General features: G+C 45.6%; 1 long non-coding RNA gene across 1 annotated transcript in view; it reads right to left on the bottom strand.

Annotated features, from left to right (window-relative positions):
* Positions 1 to 2,661: 2,661 nt before the first annotated feature.
* Positions 2,662 to 16,396, bottom strand: part of LOC133275422 (uncharacterized) — a 155,270-nt gene continuing 141,535 nt past the window's right edge. Inside the window, exons 2-4 of the long non-coding RNA XR_009745515.1 lie at positions 10,773 to 10,867; positions 4,905 to 4,945; positions 2,662 to 2,845 (exon numbers count right to left, since the gene is read on the bottom strand). This is a non-coding gene — a long non-coding RNA (uncharacterized LOC133275422). The remainder of the gene's footprint in view (positions 2,846 to 4,904; positions 4,946 to 10,772; positions 10,868 to 16,396) is intronic.

The raw sequence follows: 16,396 nt of genomic DNA, 5'->3' as shown, positions 1-16,396 counted from the left end.
CTGTTCCTGAATCACCTCCAGGGTTGCACAATGCTATCCATCTTGCTCACCACGGGTAATCGGGTGCTTTTGTTCAGGCACCAGTTCATATATGAGCTCCTTGTACCATTTACTTCTATTAGGAGCCATAACCTATGCTTATCTGGTGCGATAGTCTCTTCCACTGTCTTGTGTGCCTAAAAATCCAAATGCAGTGCTGTGTTTGCTGTAGCTCAGGCTATTTAGTCTGCTTCTGAGCCCACCCTGCTCCCAGCTGTGTAAGCAAATTATACCAGTCCTACTCCTTGCCCTGCCACCTTCCCAACCCAGCTCCCTTGGTCCCCACTCCATCCACATGCTTCCTGAGCTCCCATTAATCCAACTCCAGTAACACCCTTCTTGGGTGACTCCTTTTCACCCTTTTACACCTTTTATTCAGTGGCAAATTCACATGTTGTGTTATACAGAGATTAATTTTGCAGTCTGACTCTCCTAGTGGCTCTGCTTCTCCCCCCAGTCTGACCAGTTCACCCAGTGGCTGGCTGTACCTGACCTGCAAGTTCCCAGCACACTCCCGTAAGATGGTGCTTTTGGTCCCTCTTTTGGTGGCACAGGGAGGAGGAGATGCCTTCTCAGGCATGTGTCATTGCCACACACAGAATAAAGATGAGAAACAGTGGATCCTTGGCCAACGTAAATCAATATGGAACTCCCATCACCAGTGGAATTAAGCTTACTACCAGCCGGGGAGTAACCCAAAATGCTGTTCATTGGAGCAAAAGAAATTTCTGCAGTAATTAGATCTGGAGCATGATTACCCAAAGGGAAACAAAAAACAAATGCGAGTGACAGATATTTCCAGGATAACTGCAGTTATTAGTGCTTTTCTCTACCAGTGACAGACACAAGGGATTAGTATTGCCTGAAAAAGTCTGGTTTACTGTGGGAAAAAATGAGGGCTGGAAATGGAGCAAGTAGAAGTCCATATGCTACTCGGTGTGCTTGTAAGGTCCTGGGAGAATAGCTTTAGCCAAAACAACAAAAGGCAAATATGTGAGGCATATGTGAGAAGAAACATGAACCTGTTGCTTGTAAGTTTCCAGTTAAAAATAAAGTTTGCTCTGAATTAGTGACCTTACTTGTGAGTGCCCTGGCACTGCTTAGCACACGGGGTGAGTCCTGGACTACAGAGCTGGGGCTTGGGGTAAGCGTTTTCAATTTAAATGCCTTTTCCTACTGCCTTGTGTTATTTGGGTAGTAGCATGAAATACCAGCCCTCCCACTCATACCTGCACCAGCAGATCTTGGCACGAAGGAGGTGTCCATCACCTCTGTGCAGCTGGTACGGCAGTGCCAAGCTGCTGCAGAGACCTTCTGTCTACAGCACAGCACTGCAAGAGATCTGGTGCTTCCCAGTAAAGTAACAGTAGAAAAAGCATGAGCTGGCCCACGTCCTTGCTGCACAGCTTGGGCAAGCAACCACGAGCTCCAAGTGTGACTAAGCATGGCTGAGAGCTGCATGTAGGCTGGTAAGGGCATGGGAATAGCACGGGCTAATCCACCCTACGGTTTGCTTTTGGGTGTGTGCACTTGTAAATGCCAACTCTGCTCTGAGAGCATCACTCAGCACGTCTGGCTTCCATGAACCATATGTGCTCACTCAAAACCATCAAATTCTTCTTTTAATAAAAAGTTTGCAAGCAAGTAAGGCTAAAAAAAAACCAGCACTAAAATAAGAGCAAGGTTGAGGGTTTTTTTCTTTTAAATATAAGAAGTGCTGACATCCAGCGAGTAACAAGATTGATTTCTAGCACAGTTGTTTGTCAATAGGCACAATTTAGACCAGAAAGTTTGTTTTCTGGCATTTGCTGTGGTCTGTATTCCCCGTGGGTGCTGGAAACAGCCTGGCAGAGGCTCCACCAACCCATGGCCCCATCTCTGCCTGCTGCTAGATGATTCAGGGAAAGCTCAAGACCTTCATAGCAGGCAGCTGTATGATAACTTGTCCACATTGAGCTGAAATTTTAGCTAAAAATCAGATATTTAATAGAGCATCCAAAACACATGGCACCATCAGGGCTCCTAAGCATAATCAGTCATCTTACCTGATGAAAAGCCACTTATGTTTTCATCTCCCCTATAGATTTGACACAATGGGCAGCTCTGCAGCTGGGGTGCATACATGTGGTTCTGCTGAGTCAGGTCTTATGTTTAAAGCATACTGAAAGCCTATCTGCCCTCATGGCAGGGGTTTGGAACTAGATGGTCTTTAAGGTTCCTTCCAACCCAAACCATTCTGTGATTCTATGATGATTCTATGATCTGTCCTTTGGGTGGCAAATTGTAAAGCATCCCACCAGTACTGGGGAGGAGAACACCCATCACCTGGCTGCTTAGGTGACAATCAGGTGTGGGAAGCTACTGGGGAGGTTGGAATTGCCATGGCTCTGGGAAGCATCAGCATTTCAGATGCGGCCTTCCCCCATACCAGTAACCATCACCAGACAGCCCCACCTACTACAAATACCTCATTCCACAGGATGTCTGGTGTATTCCAGCTTTCGAGGCATTTAAGGATGATTTGGCCTTTTTTACAATAAAATCCAAGTCTGACATGAATTAACTTTTGATGCTGAGACTCTGGTTCTCCACAGGACACCTAGCCTGAAAATATGGGAAAGGAAGATAGTATCTGTGATTACCCACCTGGCACCTGTGTCAACTTTCACAAGAACTCATGGATGAGATAATGCTTTTTTAAGAATGTTACTTACCTCTTCTCTCTACTTCAAATGGGTCTTGAAACGTCCCTTCAGATACCAGGCAAATGCTAAAGCCTGGGCTGAAAGCAAAGTGCAGCCTCCTCCTACAAGACATATTCAGTTAGAAGCCAAGCATCTTATAAGCAATAGTCAGAAAATGACATAAACACCAACACCACAATGCTGAGAAGAGCAGCAAGAAAAACTTCTTCTTCCCAAATCTGAGAACTACTTTTGTTTATGGGTGGAAAAATCCTCCTCTAGTTGTTACCTAGCAGAATATTTCAATAAACACAGGACTGCCTCTGTCTCTCCTTTAGAAAACGGTGACTTTTCTATTTGACCTGAAAACTGAAAGTCTTTGGCCAAAAGATAACAAAACACAGAGGATGGTGGGTGCAGACTGTTGGGACTCCAATTTGGTATGGCTCTTCTTTGTCTAAAGCCAATTCCTACCCCACCACCACCAATCCCACAACCTCCAAACCCTCTATGATTCCATAGCTCAATATTCTGATGAAGAAAACTCAGATAGCTGGAAAGATGCAGCCCAGGTAGGAGCTCCTGGATCTTTTCCTATGGGAAAGCCAGATATTTATTTAGAAACTGGACTGAATCACTACAGACGCAGGGGAATGTCAGAATATTCCACAAGTAGGAAGAGGAAGGAATACAATTGTCTCTGCAGTCTGTATATAGTGAATAACCCACAACCTGGGCAAAGCAGAAGTTGTAATACAGCCAGTCAAAGAAAAGCACTGCTAAATCTGTGTTTACAGAGGGGAATAGCACTTTGTGCCTTGGTCAAATCATCTTCAAGCAGACAGTGTAAACCGAGCACTGATACATCAGGTAGCAAAGAAAAACATAACACAATACTCGAGAAATATAAGGAAGGATAGTGAGAACCGGGCAGATGTGTCATTCCCTGAATATGGTCACCTGGAAACAAAGCATCTTGACTGAAGTAGTCAATATGCTAGGAGAGACTGGTGTTGCTGGTGCCAATCTCCTTCTGAAACACAAGGGAACCACAACATGGAATTTAGGCTTAAAACCTCAATATTGAATGGCTGAAATTAGATGAATGAGCCCCCTCCCACATGCTGTGTGAATGATTTGCAGCAGAACAGAGGGATATGACGAATTAAAGTCTTTGCAAATTCCCGCTTGAAACCATCCAAGAACTGCTTTCCAGCAGAGATACATTCTGGGGAGGATAGAACTAAATTTTGCTGCATATAGACTTGTACAGTCCTGCCAGTTCCCATTATAATGCCTTTATTTATTGTCTCTTAAACACAAATGTGAGATAACTTCAATAGGCAAAGAAGTAGTTTTGCTCAGTTGGCCAAGACTGCCACTTTTAAAAATACTTTAGAAGACACTTAAATTAGGGGGGAAAATGCAGAAAGTTCTCTAAAAAGGGACAGAATAAATTTAGAAATCAGCTTCAGAAGTGGCTGGATTCTGAAAATGTCTACAACTAAAAATAGAGGGGAAACAGATGAATTTTTTTCACCCCTCTTAATTATATTCTCTCTAGTGTTTCACTCCTCACATTGGGGTCTTTTCTAAGTGTACATCCAGCCTACGAGCCTGTGCATGGTAAACACTTTTGCTGTTATTCTTGACTAACTGACAGCCCTGGGAGCCATCCAAGCACAACCACAACAAACTCTAGTAAGCCAAAAGCGAGCATCAATACCAAAATGCCTCAGAGCTGGCTCGGAGCAATGTCATGCCCAAATTCATTCCTGCTTGTGGGACTGTCACCTGTATAAGGTCCCTGAGCCACAGAGATTCTGGGAGTTTCTTGGATAGGATCTGGAAGGAGGAAAGCCCTAGTTCCAGTGTCTGTCTCTGCTGAAAGCATATTTTGGGGTGTGTAAACTGTAAAACTGGCTCATCGCTAACCACATCTGCCTTTTTGCACCATTGTGCCATCTGTTTGTTGATGGCACTTTACAGCTCTAATGCAGATGAACCCTGCTGCAGCACCATGACCCAAACCAGAGTCTCTGGGTGAAAGCAGGGGAGGCATTTTTTGACCCTTTGACTTTAGTGATAAGGGTGACAATGACAAGAGCATCAGGGATCTCAGCACACCCTGGCTGTTTCCCAGCAGCTTAGCTTGTGGAAAGGTTTCTGCTTTAGACTTACCAGCTGCTTGGCATTTGGGAGTACTCCAGCGTCAATCAAAGCTGGACGAATTAATGCAGAAAAAAAAAGAGAATCTGTGATGAATTCATCCTTCACTGTGGCATTAGCACAACCCTAACCCTGCCCCTCTCCTCCTCATCAGCAATGAAAAATGCATCCTCTCTGCCAACAATTACCTGTTCCGGCTCACCCCTCTGAACGCCGGCCCTGCTGTAAATGCTGTGCCCACAGCAGTGATGGATAAGCCCTGGCTCGGCCCTGCCACACAGCCATCTGCCATCCCAGCTCCCTCCCTGCGCCCCACCAATTGACACTCTCGTTCCTTTGCTGCGGATCAAGGGCAAGCAGGGAAAAGAAATGGCAGTGGTAAAAGGCGCCTGGAAAAGTGTGAATTAGCCCACAGAAAAGAAGAGATGAATGAAAAGGCATAGGGCACGGGAAAAAGGGAAGGTGAAAAAATGGAAGGAGATGCAGGCAGGGACTACCATGCCTGTGTCTATAACCCTCACTGCTGGGAGCAGTCATGTTCCCCCCTATGCTTAATTAGGCTCTTGATGGCATGTTTGCTTGCTCTTGGCAAGCCCTCAGTGCCCGGATGAGAATGCTCTTGAGCTCTCCCTAGCTGACAAGCCGCTCATCACCCACCGTGATCTACAAGGCACAGCAGAACAGGGCACTGGATTAAATTATTCAAATGGCAGCTGTCAAGAGCAAAATTAAACAGTGAGATGCTGAGCAGTTAAAAACTCCTTTAGGGGCAGGGTGACCAAAGCAGAAAGCATCTTGGTAGCATCTCCATTTCTTTTATGTTTCATTGTTCTACAGGATGCAGCAAGGTGTTTGAGGTTGGGAAGCTTTACATGGAGATGTTTGGGAAGTCTTTGGAAACCTCCCTCCATCCTTAAGGAGAGAGAGATGCAAGCCTCTGAGAAACCACTGCTTTGCTGACAGAACTTTTCCAGGCTGGGTGGATTACTTCCACCACCAGAGCAAGCTGAGAGGGACCTGGCTGTCCAAAACCCCTCCCAGCCCATTATCTTTCAGGTTTATCATGTATTTCAGACCTTCAGTCTGGGAAACTCTGCTTTCAAGCAGAATCACTTTGGATGGTAGTTGGTTATTTTCACTAAAAGCTCTGGATTAAATTTATAATAGTAATAAATGCATTTTGGTTCATGGGTTTGATCCCAGATTTACCCCGAGCTGCTCAGGTGAGAGGAATCTTTATGTTTGAGCTGAAATCCTTCTTCCATCAAGATTTATACAGAAAAAGCATACAGCAGGGGAGAGGCTGGCACTTCTAAAGATGTTCTGAAAACACTCACACAAGCAGGAAAATGTCCCACAAGAATTATTCCCTCAGTGCCAGCCATGCCAAAACCCAGGACACTGTCCTTGCCCATCTGTCAGCTCTGCTTCTGATACTGAACAAATCACATTTATGGTTGTCATAGATTTAGAGAAAGCTGCACAAGGGCCATAATATGGTGAGCCCCGTTAAAATGAGAGATAAACCATTCTCTGTTTCAAGGCGCGCTATAAACACCAACATGCCTCTCAGGGAAGCTGGAGAAGAGGCACAGCAGTATCTTGCTTGCAATTGTCCGTCTGGATGAGACCACGTACCAGCTACCAGCAGCAATGATAAGAATCTCTTGAGACAGGTGGGGAGAATAAAAGCAATAAAATGTTTCCTCAACATGAAGCTTTCTCCAGCATTAGTACAATAAGAATTACTTGAGAGGACCCCAGTTAGTCCTTTCTGGGGGTGGGAAGAGCTGGGTTTACTCTGTCCCTTCTACTTCAAAAGTGAATTTGACAATAATGCTATAGAGAAGGCTTTCAAAGGCACATTTGGCCCCTGCAGAAGTCAGGACAAGTAGTGATGCATTAGGGATCAGGATTTTTTTCATTCCAAAAGCATATTTTGGAAAAACACATTTTTCTCCAAGTTTCAAAGGTTTTGAGTCTTTTTATCTAGAAAAGATGTGTGTTGTCTGGTAGACAAAAGTTTGGGAGTCAAAGAAAAAATGGTGGCAACAAAGAGAAAAATTACATTTCCCTTTACTCTGTTTTTTAGAGCTTCCTAATTTTGCAAGCCACCTTAACACTTGTAAGCTAAAATATTATTTTTAAAATAGAGAAACAGTCTCCTTCCTTCCTTCTCTTCCCCCAGTCCTCCTCTCACACTTTTTTCTCTAATAGAAAGGGACGAATTTGACGTTTTGGGATATATTCCTTGCAGGAACTGTAGAAATGCCACCTGCTACCTGCGTGCTAGCTTTGATCACAAATCAACAGCACCCAGTACTGTACAGGATCTCTTGATATTTTAATGGGAAAAAATGGCTGGCCACTAATAGCAATACATCCTGAATTGCACAGCCTACGGTTTTCTGTAAATGCCAAACACTACCTTGCTATTTATATCATTCTTAATTGCACCTCCTTAATTACAAGAAGCAAAATAATTCATTATATTCAGTTAAAAGACCTCTAAAACCTTGCACTTCAGGCTTGGCTCTCTTGCAAGTGCAGAATTATCATTGGGAAGAGCATTTAGCAGCTCTGTGCCCAAACTCCTCTTCATCCATGCCAATGGTAGGAGACTTGCTCAATCCCCACCTACTGGTACCATGTACTGTTGATGAACCAACTGAGCATGAGTAGCTCAAGCCTTCTGCTGAGCCCAGCTGCCAAAAGCCGAGCTGGAGAACACAAGTACTGCTGACCAGAACTGGAGGGCTGCAGGGTCTCTTAACACTGGTTCCAGAAGTCCTGCTGTCACTAGTGGGATATTGGGATAAATGCTCACATTTCTCAGCTGAACTCCCAGAAAAGTCTTAATTTGGCGAAAAGAGTCTAAGGGACCTTGCATCAATCTGAAAGTGGAGATCCTTCCTCCTCTCGGCCCTTGGATAACCAGGCACCTCCTGACTTGCCATGAAGGACAGGAAGGCACTCCTAAAAATTTCTAAAGCACTGTCCTACAAGGCTCCCTCACATCCTCTTCCTTCAGGCATTGCTGCAGACCAGTGTCCACAGACACAGGCAAAAAACCCACCCAACCTAGTGCCAAGAAGGATACTAGTATCAGTCAATGTGACAGTGGGGGAAACAAAGATACCTGTATTTCCAGGAGCTTCTTTTGTAATTATTATATCAGCCACCATGGCCAAGTTAAGTTGAGGGACTCACTTAACTTGTGTATTACAGAGCTTAAAACACCAGGTTAAGATCCACACACTGGCTGGCTGCTTTCCTGTCAAAAAAACAGAGACCAAATGGTTGGGTACTCCCCTAAGTCTCATACCAGGTAATATAGCCACCTGCAACACCCCTGAGTGAGTTGGGAAGCCTCTCTCCATTGGTGAATTCCCCTTGCCATAGGCTACAGTTCCTATGCTTTTAATGGGTTATAAAACTGAACCTGCACTGAAATAAGACATGTTTGCACTGTTTTTCTTGAGAAGCCAAGTGACCACAACCTTTCTGCTCAGTGCTGCATGGCTGGAAGAAAATTATGTTCAGCTTCCAAGGGTTCAAACTAGGGGAGGAAAGAAAAGAAATATATATAATTAATTGGATAATGCTAGTTTGAGCCCAGGCCTTAAACTTACGAAACACAAATACATCCTCTATAAGGAGCCCTGTTTGAAAGCAGAGACATTGACCAGCATGTGCAAGTGGGGCAGAGCTTCCTAGGGCTGCAGCATCCTGTCTGAAAGGGTGCTTCCAGACAGTAGATCTACTACAGCATCTTTTCACCGTCTGTTACCTCACTTCTCTGAGGACCAGGATATGGCAAGAAGCCCTGAATATAGCTCTCAGTGCTGAGGGTTCTTCTGACATTGGGAGACGAGCATCTTGACCGTCTTTGGGCCAAGCTGTATTATAAACAGCACTAGAGCTACTCACAAGTCTTCAAAGTTTCCACATGATTATGTGAGCAAATATTTGGACTGGAAGTGCTGTTAGTCATTATTTGCAGTTCATTTTCTCTTATTTGTTCTCTGTCTTTTAAATAATAAAAAAGAGAAAGCCAAGATGACAGCTCACAGTGTTCACAGAAACAACACCTGGTTTTTTGAGCAAATGCCTCGCATGCAGCCAGCCAGCCTCTGCAGCTCCCTGGGAAATGCTGCAGCAGGGGCAGCCTGTGCCAGGCAGGAATTGGCCTCTTGTTCACAGCCACACTGCTGGGTACCACAACTGCTGCAGCAATAACAGGCCCTGAGCATCCACTGTAAAAATCCCTGCTCCTGGACTGGCTGTGCTCCTGCACAGACCTTTCCTGGATTTGGTATTCTGGGGCCAGGTCCCTGTTTCCAGGCTTCCCTGGATTTGGAGGTTTCACTGCTTCACTGCTATTTGGAACCTAATTTGGAGGCCTGATCTTAGCAACAGCTGTTAGTCAAGCTCAGGGTTTAGCACCATTAATCACATCAGAAGGCAGAGGTGTTACCGACAGCAGGAAATACTGCAGCTGGTGGCAGGTGTCTGCAGATACAGCCCCCAAACATGTCCACCAAGGAAGAGTTTACACCTACCCATGTAAGTGTAAGGCTCCCTGGGCACAGAGGCACAAGAGGAGCTATACAGTAGTAGAAGAGCTCCATGGTAATGCTGGCATCAAAACTTACTCAGGCATCTTTGTATCAAAAAAACCCACCTTTCCAAAACACCTACAAATTATATTTCCAGCAGCCTATTTCTCTGTGTCTCCAGTACCTTATGCCTCCAACTTTGTTGAAAGCAATACGTACCAAGTGCTGGAAGAAGCACTGGGCAACAGCTAGAGGTGAGCCAGCACTTCAGTACAGACAAGCTGAAAACAAAGTGTGGTATTCTTCCTTTTGGCACACTCATGGCTTAGCAAATGCAGGGAGCCAGGACCCAGAGCCTGGATCTGGTACCTTCTGCATTAGGGTCATTTCTGTCTATCCTAACACCTTGCTTCCCAGACATGAATGGATGAAGTGGCTTCTTTCAAAAGGAAGTCTTGTTTACCCCGGAAAATGTGGACAGAACATGTCAGTTTAACTTAAACTCTCTGGAAGCATTTTGATTTCAACAGAACATCTCCCCAGAAGGCAGAAACATCTTGGGGCGGATATTTCTGCTCTGACACCCGTTCCCTCAGGTCTGAGTCCACAGGGGAGACCAGCAATATACAGAACCACAGCAAAACACTCTCAAACCACATTCAAGCCCTTCCATCTCCAGTGAGATATTTTTGGCTTTACATGGTCACTTGCAGAGTAGAAAGGATCTTGTTTCTGTGGAGAGCATATACTTATTACAAGCGTTTGTGCTGAGAACAAATAGGCCTTTCCGTGGGAATGACTTCAAATATCCTTGCTGGGAAGGAAAAGAGAAAAATCCCAAACTGGGAGAAATACTTGGCCCAACAGAAATAAAGTTAATGTAATATGGCAATATCCCAACCAGCTTCTGTTTAGCAGATAGTCTCTCCTCTGACTCATGTATTGATGTGGCTATTAATAATGCACTGTTATAAAAATCCATCCTTGTAGGAGGAAGGATGCTGTCAAGACTCAAGCAATTCCTTGTTTTCAGTGAAATATGGGTAACATTTGTGTTGTGTTTTCAATTCCTCTTTTCAGGTTATTTTCCATTTCCACTTTAATAATAATCTTTATGCCTAAAAAAAGCATCTCACTTTTACAGTTGGGATGACCTTTTATATTACGTGTGGATTAGCACGGAACAGCAACTTGTTCAGTTTAGAGCTGACAGTAAGTACTGCTGCTTTTACCTCTGTCACTTTTATCAGTTTAAGTTGTTCTCTGTTACTACAAGTTTGCTCATGGGGAAACTGAGGCAGACAGCAAGAAAGCCACTTACTTGGCATTGTCAGCATGGTAGGGTCTAGGAGCAAGGCTAAGGATGCTGTGCTGGTTAGGGGATGCTATCTTCCTTGGAAACACAACCCAGGAGTCCTGAAAAATGTAATTCATTTAATCATTAGCATTTCTTTGAGATTTTCTCCCCTTTCTTACCCCAAAATAGTGAAAATTGTCTCTCTGAAGAGGGGCTTCTCTTTCATATAGAGAATCATTGCAGTGTTACAAAAACGCCTGTTTCTTCAAAAAGCCATGGCTTGTAATTAATGGTCTTTGGTACAGCACCAACAGGCCATTTTTAATTGAGGTTTCAGGCTCAGTCCAGCTGGGGATATTTCCTGTTCAAGCTGCCATAAGTAACCCTCTTAATTTTGTACTTTCTGGGAGCATTTGAATCCAGTAAGGACTACAGCATCAAGTACCACTTGATTTTAATATTAATAGCAGCTTTTTCTGATTCTGGAATTATCTGGCTTAGTTTAGGAAATATATTCTCCATGGCAAAGTCCTCATTCCTTGTTTTACAATGGACTCCTGGAATATTTCAGTATTCCTGTTTCCTTGCACTGCCTTCTCCAAGAGCCCATGCTAATATTTGCTAAAATACTATAGGAACCACTTAGCAATTTCAAGCAGGATGTTTTTCTTGGCCCAATAGAGTAAGTGTCCAGATGCTTTCTCCAAAAGAAGTCAAAGTGGTGCCATATTAAATGCTTAAAACTTTTAAAGAATAATTACTCCCTTCACCCAGCACACCTATCAGGGCTGATAGAAACGGGGATAAATGCAAGCTCAGCATTACAGCTGCAATCCTACTCAGGCCATTGCTTCTCAGAAATCAACCTATATGCACTCAAAGAGATCAGATTTTCTTGCTGCAGGGTTCAGGGCTATCCTTGAAATAATTTATACCTGCAGAAAGCTAGTAAGTCCTCCATGCTGCAGCCAAATGGTGGAGAACAATCAGATAACCGAACCACCACACTGGAGGCACCTCGGCGTGATAAGCCAAGGGAAGAAACAGCAGCGCTGCTCCCAAGAGTTCAAAAATCTTCAGTCAAATCAGGCAAGCAGGAAGAGCAGCTTAAAAACTGAGAAGATATTAAAATAATCACTGAATCCTTCTTGGTCATTTTTCTCCTCCTTTTTTTGGGTGCAGTGGGGTTCTGGAAAATGCACATCCCAAATTACAGTTCGATTGTAAGCCCTCTCTATCATGTGACCCAGAAGAAGAATGATTTTAAATGGGGCCCTGAGCAGCAACAAGCCTTTGAGCAAATTAAACGCGAGATAGTTCATGCAGTAGCCCTGGACCAGTCCGGACCGGGCCAGATGTAAAAAATGTACTGTACACTGCAGCTGGGGAGAACGGTCCTACCTGGAGCCTCTGGCAGAAAGCTCCAGGGGAGACTCGAGGTCGACCCCTGGGCTTTTGGAGTCGGGGATACAAAGGATGTGAGGCCAGCTATACCCCAACTGAGAAAGAGATACTGGCAGCCTATGAAGGGGTCCCAGCTGCTTCGGAAGTGATTGGCACTGAAGCACAGCTCCTCCTGGCACCCCGGTTGCCCGTGCTGGGCTGGATGTTCAAAGGCAGGGTCTCCTCTACACATCATGCAACTGATGCTACATGGAGTAAATGGGCTGCACTAATTACACAACGAACTCGAATAGGAAATCTCAGTCGTCCAGGCATTCTAGAAGTCATCATGGACTGGCCAGAGGGCAAAGATTTCGGAATGTCACCAGAGGAGGAGGCGGTGCGTGCTGAAGAGGCCCCACCATATAATGAACTGTTAGAAAGTGAAAAGCAGTATGCCTTGTTTACTGATGGCTCTTGCCGTATTGTGGGAAAGCATCGGAGATGGAAGGCAGCTGTATGGAGCCCTGGACGACAAGTTGCAGAAACTGCTGAAGGAGAGGGTGAATCGAGTCAATTTGCCGAGGTGAAAGCCATCCAGCTGGCCCTGGACATTGCTGAACGAGAAAAGTGACCAGTACTTTATCTCTATACTGACTCATGGACGGTGGCAAATGCCCTGTGGGGGTGGTTGAAGCAATGGAAGCAGAGCAACTGGCAAAGCAGAGGTAAACCCATCTGGGCTGCTGCACTGTGGAAAGATATTGCTGCCAGGGTGCAGAACCTGGTGGTGAAGGTACGTCATGTAGATGCCCATGTACCCAAGAGTCGGGCCACTGAGGAACAGCAGAACAATCAACAAGTGGATAAAGCGGCTAAGATTGAAGTGGCTCAGATGGACTTAGATTGGCAACATAAAGGTGAATTATTTTTGGCCCGGTGGGCCCATGACACTTCAGGCCATCAGGGCAGAGATGCAACATATAGATGGGCCCGTGATCGAGGGGTGGATTTAACAATGGACACTATTGCCCAGGTTATTCATGAGTGTGAAACGTGCTGCAATTAAACAAGCCAAGCGGTTAAAGCCTCTTTGGTATGGAGGACGATGGTTGAAGTATAAATATGGGGAGGCCTGGCAGATTGACTATATCACACTGCCACCAACCCGCCAGGGCAAGCACCATGTGCTTACCATGGTGGAAGCAACCACCGGGTGGCTGGAAACATACGCTGTGCCCCATGCCACTGCCCGGAACACTATCCTGGGCCTTGAGAAACAGATTTTGTGGCGACACGGCACCCCAGAGAGAATTGAGTCAGACAATGGGACTCATTTCCGGAATAACCTTATAGATATTTGGGCCAAAGAGCATGGCATTGAGTGGGTATATCACATCAACTACTATGCACCAGCCTCTGGGAAAATCGAACGGTACAATGGGCTGTTAAAAACTACACTGAGAGCAATGGGTGGGGGAACTTTCAAGCATTGGGATACACACTTACCAAAGGCCACCTGGTTGGTCAACACCAGAGGATCTGCCAACAGGGCTGGCCCAGCCCAGTCAGAACTTTTACATATTGTAGAGGGGGACAAAGTTCCCATGGCGCATATGAAGAATTTGCTGGGGAAGACAGTCTGGGTTGGTCCTGCTTCAGGTAAAGGCAAACCCACTCGTGGGATTGCTTTTGCTCAGGAACCTGGATATACTTGGTGGGTAATGCGGGAAGATGGGGAAGTCCAATGTATACCTCAAGGGGATTTGATTTTAGGGGAAAACAGCCAGTGAACTCAATTGTATGCTGTTGCCTGCTGTGTAATACTTTGATAGCCCATCAACTAGATGTCTCCAGGTCACCAGCAACTAGCCCTGACTTCCTTCTAACCATCATCCTAACAGAGAATGAACTTTGATAGAACCAGATGAGTTCCGCAGTAAAGGAACGACCAGCATCAGCAGGCAACGATCCAATACTGCACACAGCCTTTCCTGCCCTGAAAGATTGTTACAAGAGATGGAACCTGACATCATGGACCAAATGGACTCAGCAGCATTATAGGAATTGGTCCATGCACTAAGAAAATGATTTTTTTTTGTTTTGGTCTGTGTGTATATGGATGTATGTATGTGGGAGAGCGATGGTGTATTGAAAATGTGGGATCTGAGCATGATGTGAATGGTATGGAATAAGGGGTGGATAACTTCCTGGGTTCAGCAGTGCTGTGTTTTGACTTCCAGCTTGGGAACAGTGCTGGTGATACCGATGTTTTCAGTTGTTGCTAAGTGATGTTTACCCTGACCAAGGACTTTGTGAGGCTCATGCTCTGCCAGGGAGAGGGGAAGCCAGGAGGAAGCAGAGACGGGGCGCCTGACCCAGGCTAGCCAAGGAGGTATTCCATACCACAGCACGTCATGCCCGGGGTGGGGGGTAACTGGGAGTTACCCGGAAGGACAGGGGCTTCCGGGTGGGACTCGTTTCTTGGCCGGTGGTATCGTATTCTCTTCCCTTGTTATTTTCTCTTATCATTGTTGTTGGTGGTGGTAGCGGTGGTTATTTGTGTTGTACATTGGTTGCTGGACTGTTCTTGTCTCAACCTGTGGGAGTTGCACTCTTTTGATCCTCCTCCCCATCCCTCCAGAAGCTGGGAAGGGGAGAGCCCCGGGAGGGGGGGCCTTGATTGCTCTCAGCCCGGCACCACTCACTGGGAGTGAGTGAACAAGATGTCTGGCTAGGGTTTAAACCATGATATGTCCAAAGAAGGAGATGCCAAAGAACAAGGGGGAAAGGAACCCACAGACAAGCATCAAGCTCTTCCTCATGCACGACCTAGCACCATCAGCGGGGTGGTCCTGCAGGCGGGAGCATGATGTGCACATTTGTGAGGTCTTTGTCTGCTCAGATTGCATCATCCCTTGGTCATCCTGGTGTGGCCAGCAGGGCTTGGAAAGGCAGGACCAGCTCGCATTGCTTCTCCTCTTCATCCATGGCACTCAGCTTTGGGCCGTGAGCTGATCATCTGGGGACTGCAGGAGGACCAAGCCCTTGGTGCTCATGTCTTGCAGCCCTTAGAAAACCTCCTCTCTACTGGGGCAAACATTCCGTTATTAGAAGTGATCTCCATCAGTAATTTTTTATCCAGAAAGTGTTTTAATATCAAACAAAACACATGCTTAGGGTTTTCAGTCTGCTCTGTTGCCACCCTTGATGAAAGAAACACTTTTTCTTCCAGCTTTTGGAATATTTTTCCATCCCTTTGGCAAGACCTTGGGTTAGAGACATACTGAAAAAAAGAACATCTCCACCCCACCTATTTTTTTAAAGAAAAGACTTTTTCTTTCCACTTATGATGGACTTCAGTTCTGCAGCTCACTCTAATGCCAATCAGTGCCAAGCACGGGCTGCCTGAAGATAGTTTTTTAAGGCTAACTGGATGATCTCAGACCCTGGTTTACTGCCAACCTCCCAATCAGTCTGTGATAAAGGCTGTATTTGGAATTGTGTATTTTTCACACGTCCTCCCCAGCTGCAGTCTCATCACTACACTAATTCTACTCTTTTTCTTTGTAACTGTTCCCTACCTTGCTTGTAGAAATATGATGAGGATGAGAGGGAGGGAGTATGTTTCTAGCACCCAGTAGGGTGAATCAACCACCATATCCAGCCTTGACAGGCACCAGATGCCAACTTGGAGCAAGACCTTCGAGCACAGCCTCCTGGACACCCAGTGCCAGCAGCAGCCTAGGCACTATGGGGAAAAACTGCCCCAGGCATCCCCACCGCTCCTTGCTTTACATTTTGCCTCCAGAGTGAGTCAGCAAATACAGACTATTTTTTGTTATATTAAAAAACAGCAGCAGTGATTAACTATGGAAGGACATCATGCCAAACAATGCTTGCATGCACTTTAACTCACCTAACAGGAGTTAAGGAGCATGGTGGTGCCAGCAGGACTAAAGCAAATAACAGCTTCTGATGGGGAGAGGGGAGGTTAAGGACACCAGGAAGCCAGTGTCAGGGCAGTAACTGCTCAAACCAGATCAGCCAGCAGCAGAAGGTGTTGCCTGGCTGCACTCTAAGCTCCAAGCGTTACCCTAATTCGGATGACTATGTGCAGATCAACACTACAGCAGGCTCCAGTGTGGCCCACACGCTCTTTTACCTCCTGGCACATGTCCTCTGACAAACCAGCCTCAGGGCACATGTGCCACCCGCTTGCACAGCGTTAGGGTTGCTGCTTTGAAGGACTGCCAGAAAGCCCT

Source organism: Pezoporus flaviventris, unplaced genomic scaffold, assembly GCF_033815535.1.
Source record: "Pezoporus flaviventris isolate CSIRO_AGI_PZ_B2104156 unplaced genomic scaffold, CSIRO_AGI_Pfla_v1 ptg000040l, whole genome shotgun sequence".
NCBI lineage: Eukaryota > Metazoa > Chordata > Aves > Psittaciformes > Psittacidae > Pezoporus > Pezoporus flaviventris.
This window is presented reverse-complemented; position numbering and strand designations above follow the sequence as displayed.